Source organism: Chelonoidis abingdonii, chromosome 4 (assembly GCF_003597395.2).
Source record: "Chelonoidis abingdonii isolate Lonesome George chromosome 4, CheloAbing_2.0, whole genome shotgun sequence".
NCBI classification, from domain to species: Eukaryota; Metazoa; Chordata; order Testudines; family Testudinidae; genus Chelonoidis; species Chelonoidis abingdonii.
Genome location: NC_133772.1, coordinates 80,823,403 through 80,847,386, shown reverse-complemented (window position 1 = coordinate 80,847,386; position 23,984 = coordinate 80,823,403). Strand labels below are relative to the sequence as shown.

The window sequence follows — 23,984 nt, the reverse complement described above, 5'->3', positions numbered from 1 at the left end:
CAGCCTTTGTGGCTGCTGTGGTGGGGGAGACAGGGAGAGACCCCCCTCCTTCCCAGCTCCAGCTTGGGAGCAGTGTGGAAGAGAGGGCACATCCATCGCATTAGAATGGTAAGACTACTGATATTAAAATGAGTTGTGTGCTTTTATTTGTAGAACAAAAAAACAATTATTATTAAGCTTTTTTTATATAGCGCTTTTATCCAAAGTGCTTTACAATAGTTAGCGAACGGTACAAACAACATTTGGAAAGATCATTAAGTGGTCTGCCAAGACCATCAGCAATTTTCAAGTGGTCCATGAAAAAAAATATTTGAGAACCACTGCAATAGACCAACAAACCCTTTTAAAATATCACTACTGTGCATCTAGGTCTACTTGGACATTCCTTACAATTCTGAATGCTCAGAATGAAGTTGAGTGTTTAAAAATAAATCAGAAACATTATTTCACACAGCAAGAACTGGATGACAGAAAAATGCAACCACATTGCATGCGGTGTTTCAATATGGGGACAGCTCTCAATGAAGGTCACTTATCAAACTTTTCCATATACTATTATTTAATGTTTATATTACAGTCGAACTGAAAAGCACCAGTCGTGACTGTGGCTCTGTTGAGCTAGTTGCTGTACAGAGTAGAGGTAGGAGAGAGGGAGACAATCAAATTCACATTGTATTTACATGCATGAATTTGCCTTTTAAATATTAATTATAACAGAATTGGTCTGTACACACAATGGGCTGCACCACTGACAGCTAAATGCCATGGCAAAACCAGAGATATTTTAGATTTCAGGCACTACTATTAGGACAAAACTAATTCCATTAAATATTCTCTTAGACTAAATTTTCAAAAAAGAATAAAAATGTCCATATTTCTGGTGGTCCCAGAGCTCATCTCACATGCTGAACATAAGCAATGATGATCAGACAATTGGAAGCATCAGAATACAGTACTATACATTTTAATTTTTAAACATGCACTTCTAGTGGGTTGAACAACTCACAAAAGATGTTGTCGTCTGCAATGGATGCCAGTGCAGCACAGTGAGAGCTGACCACTGGACCACTAAAGAAAGAATGCATTATGAGTGGCTCAGTGGATAAGTATATTTTCAATTTAAACCATCAGAAACAAACATGGTAAAATATTTTTTTGTACTAAGAATAAAGTATTCTACGAAGGTTTGAAGTTAAAATGATCAGAGAATAGTTGTCAACTATCAAGAAGGCTAATTGGCTGACAAAATCTATCTGGTGTAAAAAAGAATAATGAACCTCTGTCTTATTCAGTAAAAGGGGCAATTAGAAAATTCCCGTGGTTGAAACTGTTCTGTCTGTATGTAAAATTCATTTCATTACACTTGTAAAACAAAGCCCATGAAACATGATTTTTATTTTATGATTAAAAGCAAGCTGCAAGAATTTTTTCACTGGTTCTGTACAGTACATCAAAGCTGGCAGTCAAGGTTCAGAAATAATAGCAATAACCTCTATGAGATATAGAACTTTAATTAGGAGCTGGTTGGTTAAGGTGAGGTTATTTTAAATTAATGTTTTCTGGAAAGAAGCCTACAAGTTATGTAGCTGCATATAATTATTACTCTTGACTTTTAGAGATAAACCTGTATCTTCTTAGGATACGAGTCTCATACTGTATAGAATACATTTAACTTGTATCTGATCAAGTTATTGAACTGATAATTGAAAACAGAATGATAACTTATGGCTTGCTACCGTAGGAGGGTTTTGCCAGTACAGTTATACTGGTTTAGCTAAACTAGCAAATTGTCCCAGGGTAGATGCAGTTATATCACTATAACTGGGCTTATACTCATATACCTTATGCCAGTTTGATGCTATTACAAATCAGTGTTTCACTCTCACCTGGAACACTGTGTTCAGTACTGGTCACCTCACCTTTAAAAGGATTTTGCAGAAGTAGATGGGGTTCAAAAATGAGCTCTTATATGACAAAAGACTGATATGTTTACTTTAGAGAAAAGATCAATAACAGTTCACTATTATAAAATATATACAAAACATTGAATTTTGAATGATATTGAGCAGATGGATCTCAAAATACAAGAACAAGGGGACATTAAATAAGATTGAAAGGTGGCAAATGGAAAACTTATAGAAGGAAATACTTTTTCTCATAACACAAAATTAGACTGCGAAACTCACTGTCATTACAATAATAAATTTTTTTAAAAGTTTTTAGAAGGCTATGAAACCTCATGCTTCAATCTCTACTGAGGTTAGGAGCCTAACAAAAGAGTGTTGTCCTCAAAACAGTGCTAAAGTGCATTTTAAAAATAGTGCAGCCTTACACAGGCACTCTGCAGAGCAGTGAATTGCACCTGGAAATACACTATAGCTTTCATACGATGGCTTTCTGGTGTACTGGCAGTTGAGTACAATACCCCTCTCACATTCCATCACCACTACTACCGAGCTTTCTCTACAACATTTCCTATCAGTCTTCTCTGAGAGGTCAGAAATGACTCTTCAGACAAAGATGCCATCAGAGAACCCATTCTGGTGGTAGTGCAGAAGCAGTACTTCAGAGATAAGATCGGAAGAAGAAGGGCTAAAAGATGTGTCCACAATCATTAACGTCTACTCACTTCCCAGGGAATCTGACCTCTCCCCTCCCCATCTTTCTGTTCAATGTATATATTGTGGTTAGGCATCTCCCTCACCTCAGGGGGCTCAGCGTTTCCCTTTCTGGCAGTGGGGGCCTGGAGTAAATCAGTCCCACTCCAGAGAGTTTTTAATTTCTCATTCGGGTTTTATTTTTCAATATTTACAAAGTGGGCTTCATCATCCCAGGTTTCCAAGATTATGTGGTCCCACCACACCATAGTGGTTCTCTGAGACCAGAAACGGTAGTGAACCCATGGGCATACCATTGTAATCTCAGCACTTGACTCATCTGTTCCTTAGGACCACAGTGGATTTTCATTCCATCTCAGGATCAGCCACCTTCATCATCTCAAAGTTTTCTGGACCAATTCCATCCTGTATCCAGTAATGTACTGCATGAACATTTGTCCAGCAAGCAGTAGAAGACCCACATAGTCATATATTTACTGTGTGTCTCCAGTGTTGTTTGGCAGAATGGAGAGATGAGTGGGAGCTGCAGTTGCCAAATGCGTGAAGGTGGCGTATAGTACCAGCAACATGCGGCAAGATGGTTGCCAGAGCATCTCCTATGACACACCGGACTCTGTGATACCACCCCTGAAATGGTAGTGCTAAATGTCACATACTGAAAAAAGGATGTGTGGACAACAGGTATATGCCTGTGTACAACCTATACTGATGCCCAGCTAAGCAATGTAGACAGAACTGCCACCTGCTCCAGTGTCTATCTGTTCCTCACACAGAGGAGTATCTTCTCCCTCATTACACCATTTTGTTTTTCTGAGTCTATCTGCCAAATGATTTTTTAAAAATTGAATGAAAACCAACAGCTAGTGTCTCTTTCATTGCCTATGATGATGGAAGAGAGAAATTTAAAGTAGAAATGTTATCAACAGGATACCAGTACTGCACATTCCTCCATTTTATTTTTCTTCAAGTTGTTCTGATGATTTCATGGAGGAATGTTTCAGGCAAAGAGCTATGATTCTGAATTAATTGGCTTATGTATTTTGCCTAACCTTTGAAAAACCTAAAATGGCATAGCACACACACCATTAAAAAAAGATTGCATTTTGAAAACTGACTACTGAAATAATAATGACCTTATTTATTAAATTTTAGTTTTGCAGTTGGTTATGTGCATTGTCTCTTTCAAAAAAGCACTGCTCTGTATCAGGAAAATAATTTATATGATATGGCATATTACATGTTAGACTGTAACACATGTGAAGTGATAATTGGATTTGTCCAATGTTCCATACAGCATTCTAAGTTTAAAAAAAATTATTCAAGGATACCATTTGCAGAGCATTCCCTATCTTGGAACTTGTGCTTCCAGGAACTAGGAATTCATGTGCATTCTAGCTTAACAAGAATGTGGAGCGTGCTGCAAGTATATCTGAGATTCCTTGTGAAGGTCACCTTAACCAACCAGCTCCTAATTAAAGTTCTACATCTCAGAGGTTATTGTAATTATTCCTGAACCTTGATCCCCTACCAAGCCTAACCCCCTCAGCACCCAGACCCTCTTGCATCTAGTCCTCCCCTCCCCCAGAGCTTCCTGCAGACAGGGGAAGTTTCTGGGGGTTGATCTGACCCAGTCCTGGTTGCTTTGTGCATGGAGGGGAAGGGGAAGGGGAAAGGAGAACTCCATCTCCATCCTCCTCCCTTCCCCCAAGCTGGGACTAATGTCCTTGGGTGCCCCGGGGCATCCACAGACCCCACTCCTGCAAGTGATTTCTCTCTCTCCCCTGGCTGCCTGAACAGAACATCTGAACTGCCAGGAGGGCTGAATGACCACCGGTGCAGCTTCTCTTTGCTTCCCCAGAAAAAATTTTCTGCAAGGAAGCAAAGGGAATCTCCGAGGAGGGGACATTTTCTACTTTGTTGCAGTGGCACAGATTTTACCTAGGAGTGATAGTTAAAACTTCTGTATTTTTCCAATGAGATCCTCAGTATCCAACTTGGAGTTCTAAAGATTCCTTCCACCCTGAAGAGATCATAACGCAGCAAACCATCCTTTTGGCTGAGGACTGAGTATTGGAGCTGTCAGTATTAGTCAATCTTCCAAAGATGGTGCTGTCAATCCCACCTCCTTTTGCCATTGAGAACAAGAGATTGGAAACTGGCTGTCCAGCACTAGTCAGGAGAAAACCAACAGTGTGTGAAGTAATGTCCAATAGGCAATTTTTGTTACAAATCCGAAACTGACCTCTTGTTCATTTTCAACAGATTGGTTTCAATAACTTTCATGTAATTCTAAGTAAAGTGTGATTTTATTTTAGTTGATTGAAGAAACAGGATTCAAACATCATATCCTGAGTTTTCTCTCACTGACCCCACCAGCAATGACCATCTTTCCCAATGCAGGGATGCAGGATATATTAGAGAATAGGATTTTTATCCATTGCTTCTATTGGAGCAGCCAATTTCCAATGTAGACCCCAGCTGACTTTCTGTATACAGTACTTACACTATGCTGTGCTTAGAAACCATTAATAGGTTCTTCTTGTGCCATGTAGAGTTAAATCTGCTCAGAATGCCACTGGTCCTGAATTGTGTGGGGAGCAAGAGTCCCAAGATGGGTCCTACAGTAGAGAATTCACACCTCAGCCAAGCCAATGGGCAGCCATAATCTTTTGAAAAGTTGAGCCAAATTGTTTGCTGATATAAATTGGTGCAACTCCAACTGAAGTCAACAGAGTTGTACCAGTTTACATCAGCAGATATGATTAATGAATTATTTGTATTTGAAAGAAAATATAACTGACAAATTGCATTGTTAAAAATTACTGTATCACAACATGTTAAAGCAACCAAACTAATATTTAAAGAAGCTTGCAAATCAATGGATTAGCATCTAAGGGGATCCAGCTAAAATCAGGAAATTATACAATTAATTCTGCACAAGCCTTGAAAGAAAATGCCACAGAGAAGAAATCGCTAAATAAAACTTTACTTGAAATCTGTAATGTCTTGCGAGAGCATGATTCTGACAGATGTTTAGTATCTGAAATGGCCATTGGCATCAATAGAAGTAACAGTTGCTCAGCATCTCACCGAAAAGACCCCCATTATATTAAAAAGAAATGTATGAAAAAAATCTGATTTTTGAATCTGTGTGAGGAAAACCATGAAAAAAGCTGAAACAATGATTCCTGTCCTAACAGATGGCAACTATTGGGTAAAACTTAACAGATTGGGTAAATGACCATTTCAACAACAGTGTACTTCCATAAATATTTATTCAACACTGAATATATCACATCCTAATATGGAGGGGAATGCCTGTAACAGAAATCCTACGTGTTCATTACTTTATTAGATTATTAGGAAAAGCAACATAACTCCACAGAGAAGGCACTAGAAATAACCCATGATGTTTTGATACTTTGATTGCCATTTGGACATTAAAAAAAACACTGTCAATACGCTTGATTATATATAAAGAATGGGATAAACTCCCTCTGCCCAGAGGAGTTTATAAACCAATTCAGAGATAGATGAAACAGTTCAGATTACAGCATAATACACCAGAAGGTAGTTCAGTGTCAAGTGGTGGCACTCTATTCTGAGAGATCAGCGTTGAAGGGATTTTGATAAGTGACTCTTGCACTCTAGCCAATAGTGTTGGCAAAAAATTCAGTGAAAAGTATTGTATACGGTCCTAAAAGTTGGATAGCATATGCTCCATTATTCTTGATGAAGACAATGGGTGTCTTATCTATGACAAGCAAATCAGGCAGAAGTTGCCCGAAGATCCAGGAATGGAATATTTAAAAATGATATCACACAGGCCAACACTAATTCAGTAAGGTACTTAGCATATGCTTAACTTTAAGTGCATCAGTAGTCTTACTGAACTCAGTTGGACTACTTAGGTGCTTCAAGTACATAGCTGGATCAGAGCCTAAATGGCTAAGTGGCTCTCCATTTCCACCCCATACAGTCTTTTCACAAAGAGCCATGAACTGAAACTTTTAACTCTAAACATGAATATAGTGCTCCGAGCATGAGGACATAGTCCAAACAGAGGGTCAAGAGAAAACATTATTTGGGTTCCACTGTTGGAACTATATGCACTGAGAGCAGATACGAACAAGAATTGCCATAAAAAAAATCAGACCACATGAATTCCAGCTTCTTTTCTCTGATAGTGGCTATATACATAAGAAGTATATACTTACTTATTATTGGAGAAACACAAATTTGGCAATTATGGAATAATCTTCCAATTAGGAAGTTTATTTCTAACATCGTCAGTTGGAGTTTGACTTATACAATGAGGCATGAGAATTTATATCCCTTCCAAACTTGAGATTTTTGCATATAATCCTATCAAATATATTAATGGATAGTCTCATTAGCCACATAAGTATTCAATCCTTTTTTAATTGTTTAACCTCTTGGTTCCAATTATATTTTGTGGCAATGAGTTCCACAGACTAAATTGAGTGTTGTGTAAAAAAAAAAAAAAGTTTTCCTTTATCAGTTTAAAAATTGATGACATTCAGTTTCATTAACTTTCCCCTTGTTCCTGTATTCTTAGAAAAGTAAAGTAGGAGCTCCCAAATTACCTTGTTTGTACCATTCATTATTTTGTACAACTTTATCATGTCACTTCTTATTTATCTGATCTCTAATTTAAAAAGTCAGAATCTTTTCATCTCTCTTCATACGAAAGTTTTACCATGCCTCTAACCATTCTTACCATCTGTCCCTAAGTCCTCTATATATCTACTATACTTTTTGGGATAAAATACTGAACACAGTATTGCAGGTGAGGATTTACATTGATTTACATGAAGGCTTTTGAACAGTCAGTATTATTTTTTATTCCGTTCTTTACGAATGCGAACATTTTACTTTTTTGACTGTTGCTTCACATTCAGCAGAGGTCTTGTCCATAGTTACATTGTCTTCCTTCTGAATGGTTACAGTTAATTTAGAAATCCAGTTAGTTGTATGCATAGGTCAAATTTTTCCTTTCGGTGTGCATTATTTTGTGTTTAAAAATACTGTTTCATCGGCCATTCAATTGCCCATTTATCTAGCTTTGTTATGTATTTGAAGTTCCTTACAGTCTGGGTTAACCTAAATAATTGTGTGTCATTTGAAATGTTGCTACCTCACTGCTTATCTCCTTCTCAACAGCATTAATAAACTCATTTAAAAAAACAGTCCTAGTACAGAACCTTGTGGTGCCTAACTCTTAACTTTTTACCATGATGAAAATTGCTAATTTATTCATACCTTTGTTTTCTGTATCCTAGCCAGCTTCTAATCCATGACAGAACTTTGCCTCTTACCACATGACTACTTGGTTTCCTCTTGTAAACGACTTAGTCAAAAGCTTTGAGAATCCATGTATATTATGCCAACTGACTCTCCTTTCTTCATATTTTGGTGATTTGTCCAAATAATTATAAGGCATTAGTGAGGCATAGTTTTCATTTGCAGAAGAAATTCTGGTCACTTTAGATCATATTATGATCAGCTATGTGCTTTATAACACTATCTTTAAATTAGTGTTTGAATCAACTTACCTGGTACTTAAGTAAAATATGATTTTGCTACTCTGTAATGCCCTTATCTGCCTTAACTGCTTATTTTATTCACTGGTAGCCCAGAGGACTTACTGATCCTCTCAAAGAATTTATTCTTGTATACTGAGAGAACTTTCTTGTTATTTGTTTTTATTCTCTTTGGCTATTGGCTTTTCAAATTCCATTTTAGTCCTCTTAATTTAATTCTTCTCTGTAATAAGCTGCAGTTTATGCTCTTTTCTACTGACTTTGTTTAAGGCTGAAGGATATCAATTTGGCTCAAATAACCTCCTGAATATTGTCACTTAGCTATACTGTTTCACTTCCTGACAGCTGACCATCGGTTGAGAGCTCTACTCAGTTAAATGCTTCACTTAGCACTCTATTCACTTCCTCCATATTTGTAAGTACAGCATCTTGGAGTACTTTTGCTGGAAGTTTTCTTATGGTATGCTGTTTTGGATTTCCATAAGAACAACATTAATATTGCATGAATCTGGGTTTTGATTCAGTTTTAGGGTTTTTTTTTTTTTTATTAGAAATACAACCAAAATATATTCCATCTGATAAGGCTTTCTGTGAGCTGAATGAGCAGCTGTCACCTTCCATATGAATCTCATCATAGTTCTTAAGTAACAACCAAAAAAACTATTATTTCCTGTTTGAAGCCTTAACTCAACAGAGTGAAGAGCTCTAAATTCAATCACACGAACACAGCACAGTGTTAAGAATGTTGTTAAGAATTAGCATTAGCATCTTAAACATACAGTAACTCCTCACTTAAAGTCACCCCAGTTAATGTTGTTACGTTGCTGATCAGTTAGGGAACATGCTCGTTTAAAGTTCTGTAACGCTCCCTTCTAATGTCATTTGGCAGCTGCCTGCTTTGTCTATTGCTTGTAGGCAGAGCAGCCTGGTGGAGCGAGCTGGTGGGGGCTTGGAACCAGGGTAGACCTGCAGCCCCTTATCAGCTCCCCGCTCCCCTAAGTTCCCTGTGCAGCAGCTGCCTGCAGTTCAGCTGTGTCCCTCCTCCCACTGCCATGCACTGCTCCTGCCCTCTACCTTGGAGCTGCTCCCTGAGCTCCTGCTTCCTGTGCCAGGGAGGGGGGAGGAGGGAAGGAAGAGGGGCTAACGAGAGGGTGTCCCCCTCTCCTCTGCTCCTGCACCCAGCTTACCCCATCTTCCATAGAGCAGGGGACACACACCAGAGCTGCGGTCTCAGCAAGCTGATCTAATTAACAAGGCAGTGTACTTAAGGGAAATGCACATATCTCCCTCCATTCCTGCTGCCTTGCAGAGTGAGAGAGTTAACCCTTGAGGGCTCGGCCAATTACTAGTTCATCATTTAACAGTAAGGGAAATATCCCACCCTCTGACTCCTCCACCTCAACCAAGCTTCACAATCATCATCACTATGTACTAGCATTAAATTCTTTAAAACTTTGTGTGTGTACACACACACACACACACACATATGTACACACATATAAATAAATATAGTATTTTGTCTCGTGAAAAAAATTTCCCTGGAACCTAACTACCTCATTTCCTTCAATTCTTATGGGGAAATTGGATTCACTTAACATTGTTTCACTTAAAGTTGCATTTTTCAGGAACATTAAGTGAGGAGTTACTGTAGTTAGTTTCTACCTTCTGAATTTTTTATGTATTTTTGTTGGGTTTCTCTTCAGAAATGTTTTATTAGGAAGTTTTTGAAACTGGGCTTGGACTAAACCGTTAATGACAATCCTATTTTTTTTTTTATTGTTGACCAATATATTTATAGACGTTATCTACACAAAAATTTGTGGATCCTGAATAAATCTGGTGCAATGTGCAGCTTTTAAAAATGGATTTAGAATCATTTTAATTTGTTAGTCAAATTATAATGAAGTTTATGTGCTGTGTAGCTGATGGGGATAGATATGGACATAACACTTGGGCCATATGCATATAAAATAATTTAAAGGACGAAAGTAAAGGGATGATGGGGGGGAAGTCAAGTTGCTGGCACGAAAAGTGTTCATGCATAGCTGCTGTCAGATAAAATCTTCTGTTAGCAGCCGTACTTGTACTACACACTGTATGTGTGAGGTCACGCCGCACGAAGGATGCCATTTTGCTCTACAAAATGGAGTCCTCTGCAAAGTGTGACCTCATACATATGGTGCGTGCAAGTTCACGTTATATGAAGGATGCCATTTCATAGAGCAAAATGGTATCCTCCCTGTATTATGACCTTGCATGCACTGTACATAAGAGATAATGCTGTGTGGAGCACACCAGGGATTGCTGCAACTCCATCTGCTCATGAAACGACCCCACTTGGGGTCATGACCCAAAGTTTGGGAACTGCTGCTGTACTAGTAATGATTCAGGCCTACAATGAATTGAAGGAACCTCCTGTGTGCAGGATGGATGTCTACCCGGAAATAAGTGTCCTTTAAACTGAGACCCATGAACCAGTCATCTGTGTTTAGGAAGGGGATTATAGAGGCCAGGGTGATCATTCTGAAGCTCAGGTGGCGGATGAAGACATTTAGTTGTCTGAGATTTAATATGGGTCGCCAGCCTCCTTTGTTTCTTGGGAATGAGAAAATATCTTGAATAGAATCCTTTTCCCATATGCTGAAGTTGTACTGGTTCTATGGCTCCCAGATGCAGGAGGGAATCTAATTCTTGTCTGAGAAACAACTTGTGACAAGGGTTCCTGAAGATGGATGAGGAAGGGAATTTTGTGGGGAGAGGGGGACAGAGAGGAACTCTAATGTATAACTTGTAATGATAATCCAAAAAACCCATCTATCCGATGTTACATGTTGCCATGCCAAGGAAAACTGAGCTAGGCAGCCGCAAGCAGGGTGCAGGTGGATGTGGTAGGGAGAGTGATTCTTGGCTCTGGAAAGTCCCATTGTGAAAAGGATTTCTCTGTCCCCCTCTCCTCAAAAAATGAAGAGGTTCTGCTTACTATGCCCCGTCCTTTGGCATTTCCCAGGAGGCCTGTAAGCTCTTTGAGGGTAAACTGATTGAGGAGCTGGTCATTGCCTGTAAGACTGACTTGAGAGATTTCCTCTATAGTACCAAGATACAGCTATCCAGAGAGCAAAGAGTTGTTCTCAAATCTTTGAAAGTACATAACGATTCATCAGTTCTCACTGAATAGGTTATTTCCCTCAAAAGGCAGATAACAGTGGATTGGACTTCTTTGGCAAATCCAGAAGATTGGAGCCACAGAGCACATCTCAGCAGGTTTTTGGTTTGTTTTCCTTTTAATGTTATACACACACATACACACATATATCCAATCATCAAGGCAACTAACATATTTTCCTTTGCATGCAATTGGAAACTTTACTTTGAGTGGCTGCACTTAAAAGGCTTTTTTTTTCATTTTGAGAGAAATGACTAGTTTCAGTGGTATTCCCCATTTTAAGTACAGAAAATCTCTCTAAAACTGGTAGACTTTCAGTATGGAACACATTTTTAAAAAGTGTGACCAGTCTACAGAACACTTTAGAAGAAAAGCTAAACAAGTTGTCTTCCTACCACCTAGCTCTTCCCCAGTCTATCACTAACAGAATCAAAAAGCATCTTTAATGAATGCTAATCCTTTATCAAGAATGACTTCAGCATAATTCCTCGTAGCTATTAAAGGGGCATCAGTTGTCCACTTAGGCCTATATAAATAGCTTGATCTGTTTCTACTGCAATAACACAGACTTCACATTTCATTACAGCCTGACAAGGCACAGAGATTTATTTCATGCTGAACTTATTAAAATAGAAATGGATTCAGTCCAGGTGTCAACATGCTAGATTTCAGGTGGCATTGTGAGCTTTGTGTTTGGGGGGAGGGGTGTGATAAGAATATATTTAAAATTTTAATACAATAAAACCAAAAGCCCAAAGGCAAACATGCTACTGCATAAAACTATGACAAAACAAAGCTAGCTACAAGAAAGTTGCATTTCTTGTGATTATGATAGCATTCTCTTTATGAAATATACATAATTAAACTGTATAGATAATTGATTTTAACTCAAATAGAAATATGAAACTTACCATATCGCTGAGAGAAATGAATAGCCATTATTAATGCACTTTGCATATGTAACTTTTTTCTGAAAATAAATTTTATGCTCATGAAAGGGAAACCTCTCTGCCTTTTCTTTTCTATCTACTCTATTTCTAACATTCCTATCACTTAAGAATCTAGGAAACAGAACAGAAACAAGGAAAACCATTTGATTGCTGTATTGTAGTCCTTTCAAATGAAGTAGAAAATTTTTACACGCACACACAGCATGAATACATAGCAGAAGATGCACACAGTCAATACCGTTACAATGGATTTAAAACTGTATTGAAAGGAGAGGACTACATCACTTGAATACTGAGACACCACCATTTTAAAAATGTTTTTGCTAAAATCATCTTCCTGGCCTGCTTTCTGACCATGTTACCTTCATTTTGGAGTCCTTCCTGTATCTTCCTTAACCCTATTGTACATATTCAGATTTCTTTTTTGTCCTCATCCTCAAGGCCTTTACAATTCTGTTCTATCCTTTTTCTCAGCTCCTGTATCTTACTGTGTGGCCTTACAGACCCGTCAACTGTACTGGTCACAATCACTTGTTTGTTGTCCATATCCTCCTCGAGTGTCTTTACTCTTTTTTCTATGCCACTCCATATGCATCGAATATGGTCTCTGAACTAAACTATAAGGCCAACAGAATGCCTAACAGAATGTTAGGAACCATTAGGAAAGGAATAGATAATAAGACAGAAAATATCACAATGACACTATATAAATACACAATATGCCCACATCTTGAATATTGCTTGCAGTTCTGGTTGCCTCATCTCAAAAAAGATATATTAGAACCAAAAAAAGTACAGAGAAAGACAACAAAAATGATTGGGCAATGGAATGGCTTCCAGACGAAGAGAGATTAAAAAACTGGGACCGTTTGACTTAGAAAAGAGAGGATTGAGGGGAAATATGATAAAAATCTATACAATCTTGAAGGCTGTGGAATCAGTAAATAAAGTGTTATTTACCCCTTCAAATAATACAAGAAGTAGGGGTCACCCAATTACATTAATAGGCAGTAAGTTTAAAACAAACATAAGGAAGTACTTCTTCACATAATGCAGAGACAATCTACAAAACTCGTTGCCAGGAGATTTTGTGAAGCCCAAAACTACAACTGGGTTCAAAAAAGAATTAGATAAGCTCATGGAGGATAGGTCCATCAATTGCTATTAGCCAAGATTGTCAGGGACACGACGCCATGCTCTAAGTGTCCCTAAACTTCTGACTGCTAGAAGCTGGGAATGGATGACAGGGGATGTATCACTTGATAAATTGCCCTGCTCTTTTCATGCCCTCTGAAGCATCTGGCGCTGCCCACTGTTGGAAGACAGGACACTGGGCTAGATGGATCATTGTCTGACCCAGTGTGGCCACTCTTATATTTTTACTGGTCCTCATTCAAGATGCTCCTCAAGACTCATTTCTACAATGATGCCTACAATAAAATGCAAACTAATACATGGTTAGGCAGGGGACCAGCAGGAATTATGTCTATCATTAATATTTTTGTCTATCATATTTTAAAACAACAAACAAAAAGATTAAATGACTTTAAACTATCTCACTGTCTACATAGCTAATCTATATAATCTTATGTGCCCAACATTGTCACCCTCATCCTTCCTGTCCCCTTGTTTTGTTATTCCATCTTGTTTTGTCTTTTCTTAAATTAAGCTGTAAACTTTTCAGGGCAGAAACTCTCTCTTATTATACTATTTGTCTGTATAACAGATGACACAATGGGGCCTGAATGAGCTACTATAAGACAAATAATATAAAAATTAGGGCTGTCGATTAATCTTAGTTAACTCACATGACTAACAAAAAAATTAATCGTGATTAAAAAAATTAATTGCAATTAATCACAGAATAGAACAACAGAATACCAACTGAAATTTATTTAATATTTTGGAGATTTTTCTACATATTCAAATATATTGATTTCAATTACAACGAAGAATACAAAGTGTACAGTACTCACTTTATATTATTTTTATTACAAATATTTGCACTTAAAAATGATCAACAAAAGAAATAGCATTTTTCAATTCACCTCATACAAGTACCATAGTGCAATCTCTTTATCGTGAAAGCACAACTTACAAATGTAGATTTTTCTTTTTACATTTTGTTTTGTTTTTGAGCTTATGTAAAACATTAGAGCCTATAAGCCCACTCAGCCCTACTTCTTGTTCAAACAATTGCCAAGACAAATAAGATTGTTTACATTTACAGGAGATAATGCTGCCCTCTCTTATTTACAATGTCACCTGAAAGTGAGAAAAGACATTTGCATGGCACTTCTGTAGCCGGCATTGCAAGGTATTTATGTGCCAGATATGCTAAACATTCGTATGCCCCTTCATGCTTTGGCCACCATTCCAGAGGACATGCTGCCATGCTAATGATGCACGTTAAAAAAAGAATGTGTGAATTAAATTTGTGACTGAACTCCTTGGGGGAGAACTGTATGTCTCCTACTCTGTGTTTTACTCACATTCTGCCATATATTTCATGTTATAGTAGTCTCGGATGATGATCCAGCACAGGTTGTTCCTTTTAAGTACACTTTCACTGCAGATTTGACAAAACGCAAAGAAGGTACCTATGTGAGATTTCTAAAGATAGCCACAGCACTCAACCCAAGATTTAAGAATCTGAAGTGCCTTCCAAACTCTGATTGGGATGGGATGTAGCGCATGCTTTCGGAAGTCTTAAAAGAACACCACTCCGACACAGAAACTACAGAACCCGAACCAGCAAAAAAGAAAATCAACCTTATGCTGGTGGTATTTGAGTCAGATGATGAAAATGAACATGTGTTGGTCTGCACTGCTTTGGATCATTATCGAGCAGAACCCATCATCAGCATGGATGCATGTCCCCTGAAATGGTGATTGAAGCATGAAGGGACATATGACTCTTTAGTGCATCTGGCAAGTATCTTGCAATGCCGGTTACAAGAGTGCCATGTGAACACTTGTTCTCACTTTCAGGTGACATTGTAAACAAGAGGTGGTCAGCATTATCACCTGCAAATGTAAACAAACTTGTTTGCCTGAGTGATTGGCTGAACAAGAAGTAGGACTGAGTGGACTTGTAGGCTCTTAAGTTCTACATTGTTTTATTTCTGAATGCTGTTATTTTTTGTACATAATTCTACATCTCGAAGTTCAACTTTCAAGATAGAGAGATTTATCTTTCAAGATTAAGTGAATTGAAAAATACTATTTTTTATTTTTACAGTGCAAATATTTGTAATAAAAATATAAAGTGAGTACTGTACATTTTGTATTGTGTTATAATTGAAATTAATATATTTGAAAATGTAGAAAACATCCAAAAATATTGATATAAATGGTGTTCTATTTTTGTTTAACTGCATGATTCATTGCGATTCATCTTTTTAATTGCTCGATTAATCACAAATAATTTTTTAATTGCATGATTCCTTGCGATCAATTTTTTTTAATCACTTGACAGCCCTAAAAAAATTATAACTATCTGAGTTGGTGGTAATTTTTGTTTTATATTTATGTAGTTCCAAAAATGGAGCCAAATTGTAAAAGAGACAGTTAATTTCCCTTTTCTCAGTCATTTCATTTATCCATTATCTAAGGGTCTTCCATTCTGAAACAAAGCAATAGAACATAGGATTTCCTTCTTTTCCCAGTAATCCACTAAAGAACATCTTACATTTTTATTGGTCAGCTACATTTTAATAGCAGGCACATCACTGACGCAAAAGAGAGTAAAGGTAACTTGGCCCTAGAAATGTCATGTAGTTTAAGATTTAGGTCTATAATCTACATATCTTTGGTCTTTAAAGGACCACTGGGTCTCCACATTCCCTACATTCTATCCACTACAGACTTATTGTCAGGAGAGAGTGAGGTACCATTGCTACTTTGTAATGATTTACTTTTATTGTCACACAAAAAGATGTTGCCACCTATTGCCATTTTAATGCCTCAGTTCAAAACCACTTCTAGTTTATTCCCACTGACTCATAAAACTACTTCTATTTGGATTCCATTTTGAATTTGATTATTCTTTCTTAACTCTAAAGTGTAGTGTACCTGAAGTTTAAAAGTGAGAATGCAAGTGCATTTGTATTAAAAGACAGCCCCTAACGCCTTACTAATGAACAATGAAAAGTCCCAGCAGTTAACCTGAGACTACAGCTTTATTCACACTAAGAAAAAAAGATTTATAGAAATATTTTTCAAGGGCACTGAAGTATCTAGAGCCTTTTTAAGTTTGGTCTGGTAGAGTTCCTCCATTTCTAGAACTTGCTCCCCACAAAAATAAGATTAAGCATGAATTTGGCTACTTTTAGAAGGAAGTACAGCTCTCTGCCCATGTCTTCACAACTGATTAAATCACTATCTTCTAAATGACTGCTAAAGCTGCAAGGAAGCACGGTGCTGGTTCTCTCTTAAGATACTGATTGCATCAATTTTAGTTTTTTAAGGTACCTATATACCATAAGGAAAGGCACCAAATACTCTCTCCTATAATTCCCTGTATAGTACTGTGTACAGTAAAGTAGAAAAAAAGATCTGGATTGCTGGTAATAACATTAGTATAAGAAATATTAAGAATGAAAAACAAAGCCATTTGCTCTACCAAGTCTTATCTCTTACAACATATGATTTCTGCCAGAGAAGAATGTAATTGTTTTTCGAATACTCTCAATTCTTGCTTCATTACCCCTCTCTGGTAGACAACAGTAAACATTTATTGTTTTCTCAGTTAAATGTCTTTTTTCTAAATGTGCCTGAGAGTTTCATTTTACCACTGGCGCTCCCTGTCCTCTCAGAGTTATGTCTTTAACTCGATGACCTAGATTCAGAATAGATTTCCAAAATGTCACAATTACCTAACTTTAAGAATTCAGATTTTACCATCGTGCAGAGTTCTTTTCCAGCCTTTGTGATCTTCTCTGTCCTGGGCTAGTGTACTTTGAATTGCCTTGACATTTTTATGAGTGAAACAAAAGTAGCCTCAAGAATGCAAGTTCTGCTCTACATAGTTACAAAATCCCCTTCCTCATTTAACAATTAGATAAACAAGGGTGAATTTAACTTGTCATGTTAATCCAATAATTAGTTTTTTTCTTTGGTTGACATCTCATGAGCAAAAGTTATAGGTGAGTAAGATATATTTAGAGGTATGTGAGAAGTATTTTCCTGGTGTTCAAAGACACCTATTTTTGACAAAAATGTTTAGAACATAGGATACTTGGCTTTTTGTACACATTTGCTAGAAATCCCAACAGCATAAATAGTAAATAAAAGAATGTGTATGTCTAGGCAATAGTTTGTGTTTCTCATGACTCGTACCGAAACAAACATCAATAAAGCCCACACAAATGTAAATATCTTAAACTATTGATTTTAAAATTATTTTAATGAATATTCAGCAAAGAAATGTTTCAAACATTAAACTTCAAAAGACAAAAAAAATTGTAAGTTTTAGTCAGAAAAAAGTTTCATAACTGTAAAATAGAACTTGCAGTCTCTCTTTCTTGCTGGCTTCAGTAAGAAACCGCTACTACCAACTAATCATCATGCATCAATGTGAGTGCATGTAAAGGCTGTGGATATGCTAATTTGCAGAAAGTTAGCAATGAATTTCAAAAAACCTGTAAGGATCTGGAATTCTTGGAATCCCAAGTAGAACCCAATGACCAGACCAAGCAAGCAGATAGTTGACCATCACTTAGGTTTCTTTCTGCCAGCAGGACTGTAAGATTCACAAATTCTAGGCCTCAGAGAACATTATGATCATCTAGCCTGACCTCCCACATATCACAGACCAAAGAATTTCACCAGAGATTCCTGCATCAAGTTCACAACATCTGGTTGTGCTACAGCATATTGTTTCATCCCTGGCTGAGTCCCCCAGTGGATTGTCACCAGTATTTTATAATCAGACCCAGCCTTTAGATTCCACATGCATACAAGTCAACTGAGTCTAGGCAGAGCCCAGAAATTGCCTTTGGCTCTGGGTCTCTAGGGCACAGAGACAGAGACAGACTCCTTCTCTGAAACCTTTCCTTGGGATGTGACACTCCACGGTTTAACTACCCTGGGCTCCAAGATTAGTACTGAACCTCCCATGCCTGCCCATTTGCTTACACACACTGTTACTAGAGATCCACTGGCAATGGCACTCTGGTTTATAATTTAACTCTTCATGGAAACGTGTTAAGTAAGTAAAAAATACAGGAACTTGTAAAACACTCACGCGACTATTAGCACAAGAGGGTTATAGATTTATGCAAAAGAATAAACCCCTGCATGCAATCCTCACCACTTCTGATAGTCCCTAATGTTGGTCTGTGTCCTTAGGGGCATGGAAAGCCAATTCTCCAGCTGTATCTTCTGTTTTTCAAGATGAACTGCCTCCCCTTATTCAAAGAACATGTCTCTTTTTAAAAGCAGTCTGTAACATTTTCTCCTCCTCTCCATCTTCTGGGTATTTTCCATGCTTCCAATCCCATGTGGGATTGCTAGGCAAAGAGTCATTAAAAATCAGTGGTTCTGCCAGAAGCAATCCAACTGTTCTACCAGGGCAGAGCAATTCAATTGTTGATAGCCCTTTGACACGTCTGTTACACCTTTCCAGGTATAGTCTGTTCAGTGTGTGTCATGTTCCTGTTACCAAACGGATGATCAAATTCAAGATTGTTACAAACATAAATAATATTCCACAAAACAAAAAGGAACTCAAACTGACATGGATATATTCCTCAAAGCATCATACATTTTTTAAGAAGACATCTGATCTTAAAGAACTTCCAGTGATGGAGAATGCACCACCTCCCTATGTAAGTTGTTCCAATGATTAATTACCTTCACTATAAAAAATGGATTTTATTTCTAGTCTGAATTTGTATGGCTTCATCTTCCAGCCACTGGATCTTGTTATGCCTTTGTCTGCTTAATTAAAGAGCCATCTACTATCAGAAATCTCTTTCTCCTGTAGACAGAACGTGATTAAGTCACCTCTTAACCTTCTCTGTGTTAAAACTATGTGGAGTGAGCTTCTTTAGTCTCTCACTGTAAGAGAGGCCTTCCAGACTGCAAATCACTGTAGTAGCTTTTTACCAAACCCTTTCCATTTGTCAATGTGTGGACACCAGATGTAGACACAGTATTCCAGTCTCACTAATGCTCTATCCCATGGTAATATCACCCTCCTTTACTTTTGTCTGATATTCTCCTGTTTATACATTCAAGGATCACATTTGCTCTCTTGGCCACCGCTTTGTTCTGGGAGATCATGTCCAGCTAGTTATCTACCATGACCATTAAGTCCTTTTCTGAGTTATTGCTTTCCAAAGGAGATCTTTATGTTTACTTTCATAGGTTTTCATGCACCAAACCCAGATTACGAAAACCTAGGTAAAAAGGTTTCAGTAGCCAGGCCTTAAAAGTCAACCAACCTCAGAAAGAAGGCAGAACAGAGGCCAGAAAACGCCTGCTTCTCAGACCACCTATTCACCATTTTGTCAAGGTATCTCACACACTAGCATCTACCAAGTGCCTGCTCTTAAGACTGTATGTTTCATTAACACTCGCATTAACAGATGTAAGTAACAAAATCCAATTTCTAATACAGATAAAAAACATAAAAGCTAGAGCCTGACACTCTTTTTTTGCAAACTGCCACAAAGGACAGTGAGGATAGTGGGTGTGAGAAAGAGAAACATTAAACCTCATACAGTAACTCCTAAAGCGAGATTGCTTAATTATAGTAACTACATTTAAGAGCTTTATTGGTTTAATACAAAACCTTTAATTGAATTCTGTGCTTGAATAATTCTAATCACTTTGTCAGGAATGACTTGTTATTTCTATGAAATGTATACTATCTATGTAAAATGCAATTTTGTTGACTTCTTGCAGTGAAATCTACAGAACTGGTTTGTATGAATTAAGTTTGTATTGTTGATTTATTCTAATTTCTTGCTGTCTGATTGGCAATAACAGAAGTAGAAACTAATCTGGTATATCTATAGAGTCCAAAATCTTTCATCTTGGATTATACATATGAAAGAGAGCTAGTTAGTTTGCATTTTAAGTGGTAAAGTCCAATAGAACTTCTGAAAACTTTGTTTTGTGTAACTATTTTTTCAAGAGATTGTACTGAATTCCAACCACTGGCCACACCTACCCTTTCACTCATAATGTACCAATGTCTCACTCCACTTCCCCTTGTACCACCATACTCGTGTGGATGTCAGTTCTCATCTGTTTTCGTGCACTATACCTCATCCTCCTTTTTCTGTCCTTTTATTTATTTGCTTTTCCCCTGTATTTTTGTAGATTTTACTGTTCATTTTTCACTCAAATTTTCATACCACCATTCTCTCCCTCCATATACCGTTTCCTTCCTACTTCTCTGTCTGGCAGGGTAAGAGAAAACAGGGAAGGATCAAGGCATAAGACCTGTAGATCTGTGCTAGATCTCGTGCTCCTGAAGTCATTTGATTACATCACAAGTTATGCTTTTATTTTTTATAAAGCAAGTTTCTGGCTGCAAGGGTTGTAAATAAAACTTCGAAAATGTGACCTGACCATAACCAATGTAGGGGTATCTGCCTGAGATTACAGACAGTATGAAACATTGACTCTGAGAAGAGTGAACAGATATCTTCAACTTAATGGGTTCTTAATTCCAAGACCCAATGATCTGTGGGCTTCCGACCATCACTATCCCAGCAAAGGATGCTATGTGTTGCAGGAAGAGAAAAGCAGACCCAGCCTATCCAACCAACCAGATACACACTGGCTGGGTGTTCATTTGTTGCCACCTTGGTCTCTCTATAAAGCTGAGAATTCCCCAGTCACCACTCCTGTTGCTCTGGAAGGGAAGGGAATCCCCATGTCTCTGCCAATGCCACCAAAACTCAAAGGGGATCAGGGGATTGTGGTTGCCATCACATGGGGAGGGCCCTGAATTACCTAAGTTGGCTCAGATAGAAAGACAAGTGATTAGATAAGTAGATGCGGTAACAATCTAACTTAGGCAAAATTTTGAGACTACTTTAGAAAGGAATTTGGGATGGGGACAAAAGACAGCTTTGTCTTTCAGAAAAGCTACAAAGGGTGGGTCAGCCATGAAAACCTTAAAGTCAGTCAATCACTCTCTTTGCAGATGTTAAGGCTATTAGATTTATGGTTTTAAACCAAAATGTACAATAATGAGCACTCCCTGACAGTTGTTCAAAAAGTGCTTCCGTCAGTCTTGTGAGCACTAGACTTGCTGGTGGTCCAAGGAAACAAGTTGACCTTGGTTACAACTTATCTGGAAAATCAGAAAAAGCTCGTATAATGAAAGAATCAGGTATAGGACAGATCTTTGATCCTATCCAACAGAAGTGCATCTGTGATAGATTTACTAATAACAGAATCTTGGGCACTGTGTATTTGAGTTAATTGTGAACAAGTTAACTTCAGGATGGCCCCACTCCAAGAACAATGAATTTACTATTGATTATTTGAGAAACCATTCAAGTTAATCTTGAATCATGCAGTTCCACCATTCCATCAAGGTGTTGTCTTTCTCCGTTAGACAAAGAACAGGAAAGATCATATGGTTTATACATAAGTGTCACATGATTGTCTTTTTGCAAAGTGATTTCAAGTGGACTTCTCCCTCTTTGTTGACATAGAACACTGCAGTAATGTTGTTTCTAATGACCCAGACTACTTGATCTCAGAAATGTGGGAGGAAATATCCAGAAGTCATTTTATAGTACACATCTCTAATACACTGATATGGAGCTGCAACTCCTAGGTGTTACAGTTGCCAAGTATGCAGGTTTTGCCAATGAATTTCCAAGCCTTTGTTTAAGGCATCTGACTTGATGACTGCTGCTCAAGATAGAGAAGAGAACAGCAGCATTTTCAGGACATTCAATCAGATTTTCAACCAGTGAAGTCACTGAAGCATGTCTGGAGGCACAGTTAAAAGAATCACAGAAATATAGGGCTGGAAGGGACCCTGAGAAGTCATCAAGACCAACTCCCTGAGCTGAGGCAGGATCAAGTAAATCTAGGCCATCCCTGAGAGGTGTTTGTCTAATCTATTCTGAAAATCCTCCAATAATGAGGATTCCATCTCCCTTGAAAGCCTATGCCAGAGCTTAATTACCCTTATAGTTAGAAACTTTTCTAATATCTAACCGGGACATCCGCATTTGGTGTGTAATTGAGAGGTATCCTCAAACCAGGCAAATGGAGATACATAAATTGCCAAAGCCACGAGGGCTTATCAGCTTGAAGTAAAATATCACTGGCTGACACAAGCGGTTTCTTAAACTTTGAATGCTTTGACATAGTTTCCAACAGTCTCTCTCTGAGTTAAGGGCTTTGTCTTGCACAGAATCCAAGACTGCTCTGATGTTGAAAATCCTTTGAAATGGAATGACAGAACATTTCTGCTACCTGATAAGAAGATTTAGGAGGTTTAATCTTTGGCACAGACTTCAGCCTTGGGCACAAAGATGGATTCTGCCTTTGGAACTGGAAGTATGAGATTATCTGGATTTTCTTCTTCTGCAACAGGTAATCTAGCCTTGTTTCTCTCATTTGCTCCCAGCTATCAGTGGGGGAACTAAAAAGACCTTGCCCATCAAAAAGTAAGATCCTCAACCATGGTCTGTGCATCGTAAATCAGTCAGGAAAATTGTGTAATGGCTGAGCCTTTCTAATAGGTTATATTGATAATGTGGCATTATAGTCTATTAGTTAACAATATGAATGCATAATGTCCCAGACGAATTTTTATAGGACTACTGATACGTTTAAAGTTATGCACATGCATTAGTGCTTATGTTATCTGGGCCCAAATCGTTATTTCGGGCCTAAAACAAAGTTAATAGTGTCCCTTGAGTAGTACAATCTCTATATAGATTATTTGTAATTATTTGATGCTTTATATCAATATAATAACTAACTGCCCAGTATAGCCCTGAATTATCCTGTCATGGACAGTCACCTGTTCACAATACATCTGCATATAATGTGTGACTTTAAAACGAAAACAATTTACATTAGGAAGTCCTTTCTTTTCCAACTATTTAGAGAAATTGTATGTAGAATGATAGTATAAGTAAATTTGTGAGAAATAAAGGAAGAAAAGAAAAATTAAAATTGTAATTGGGTATAAAGTAACTACTGTATTTGGCACAAATGCACAATATAATTTCTATTCTCATGACATATCTGAGCTAGAAAAACCCAGTTCCACTTCCAGGCATATTATGTCAAGTTCATAAGAACAATTTTAATTCATAGCACAGATGCTAAGGGAAATATCCCAAGATTCATTGCACAAATCAGAACAATGACAGATGTAGTTAATTTATTGTAACTAACAGATTAATGTCAAACAGCTTATTAGAATTCATTCTATTTCCCTTAATTTTAGAAACATGCTAATTAGTTTGCTGAAATATACACACATGGATAGTATACATAAATAGAAAAAAAAGACCGCTATTGTGCTTTAAAAACAAAAATAATCTTAATTCACATATAAACTTGTTAATTCTTCTGACAGATTACTATCTAAATAGTATCAGTCACAATAAGCTTTAGAAGTATTAAAATGATTATTAATCTAAATTAAAAGTGTTTAAAAGGGACATTCCAATTCATTGGCATGAAGATAAATGTA

The 23,984-nt window shown here is 37.5% G+C and overlaps 1 protein-coding gene across 6 annotated transcripts in view; it reads right to left on the bottom strand.

Annotated features, from left to right (window-relative positions):
• The window catches only part of FUT8 (fucosyltransferase 8), a 235,515-nt gene that overhangs the window by 19,074 nt on the left and 192,457 nt on the right, over positions 1–23,984 (bottom strand). The window lies entirely within an intron of this gene.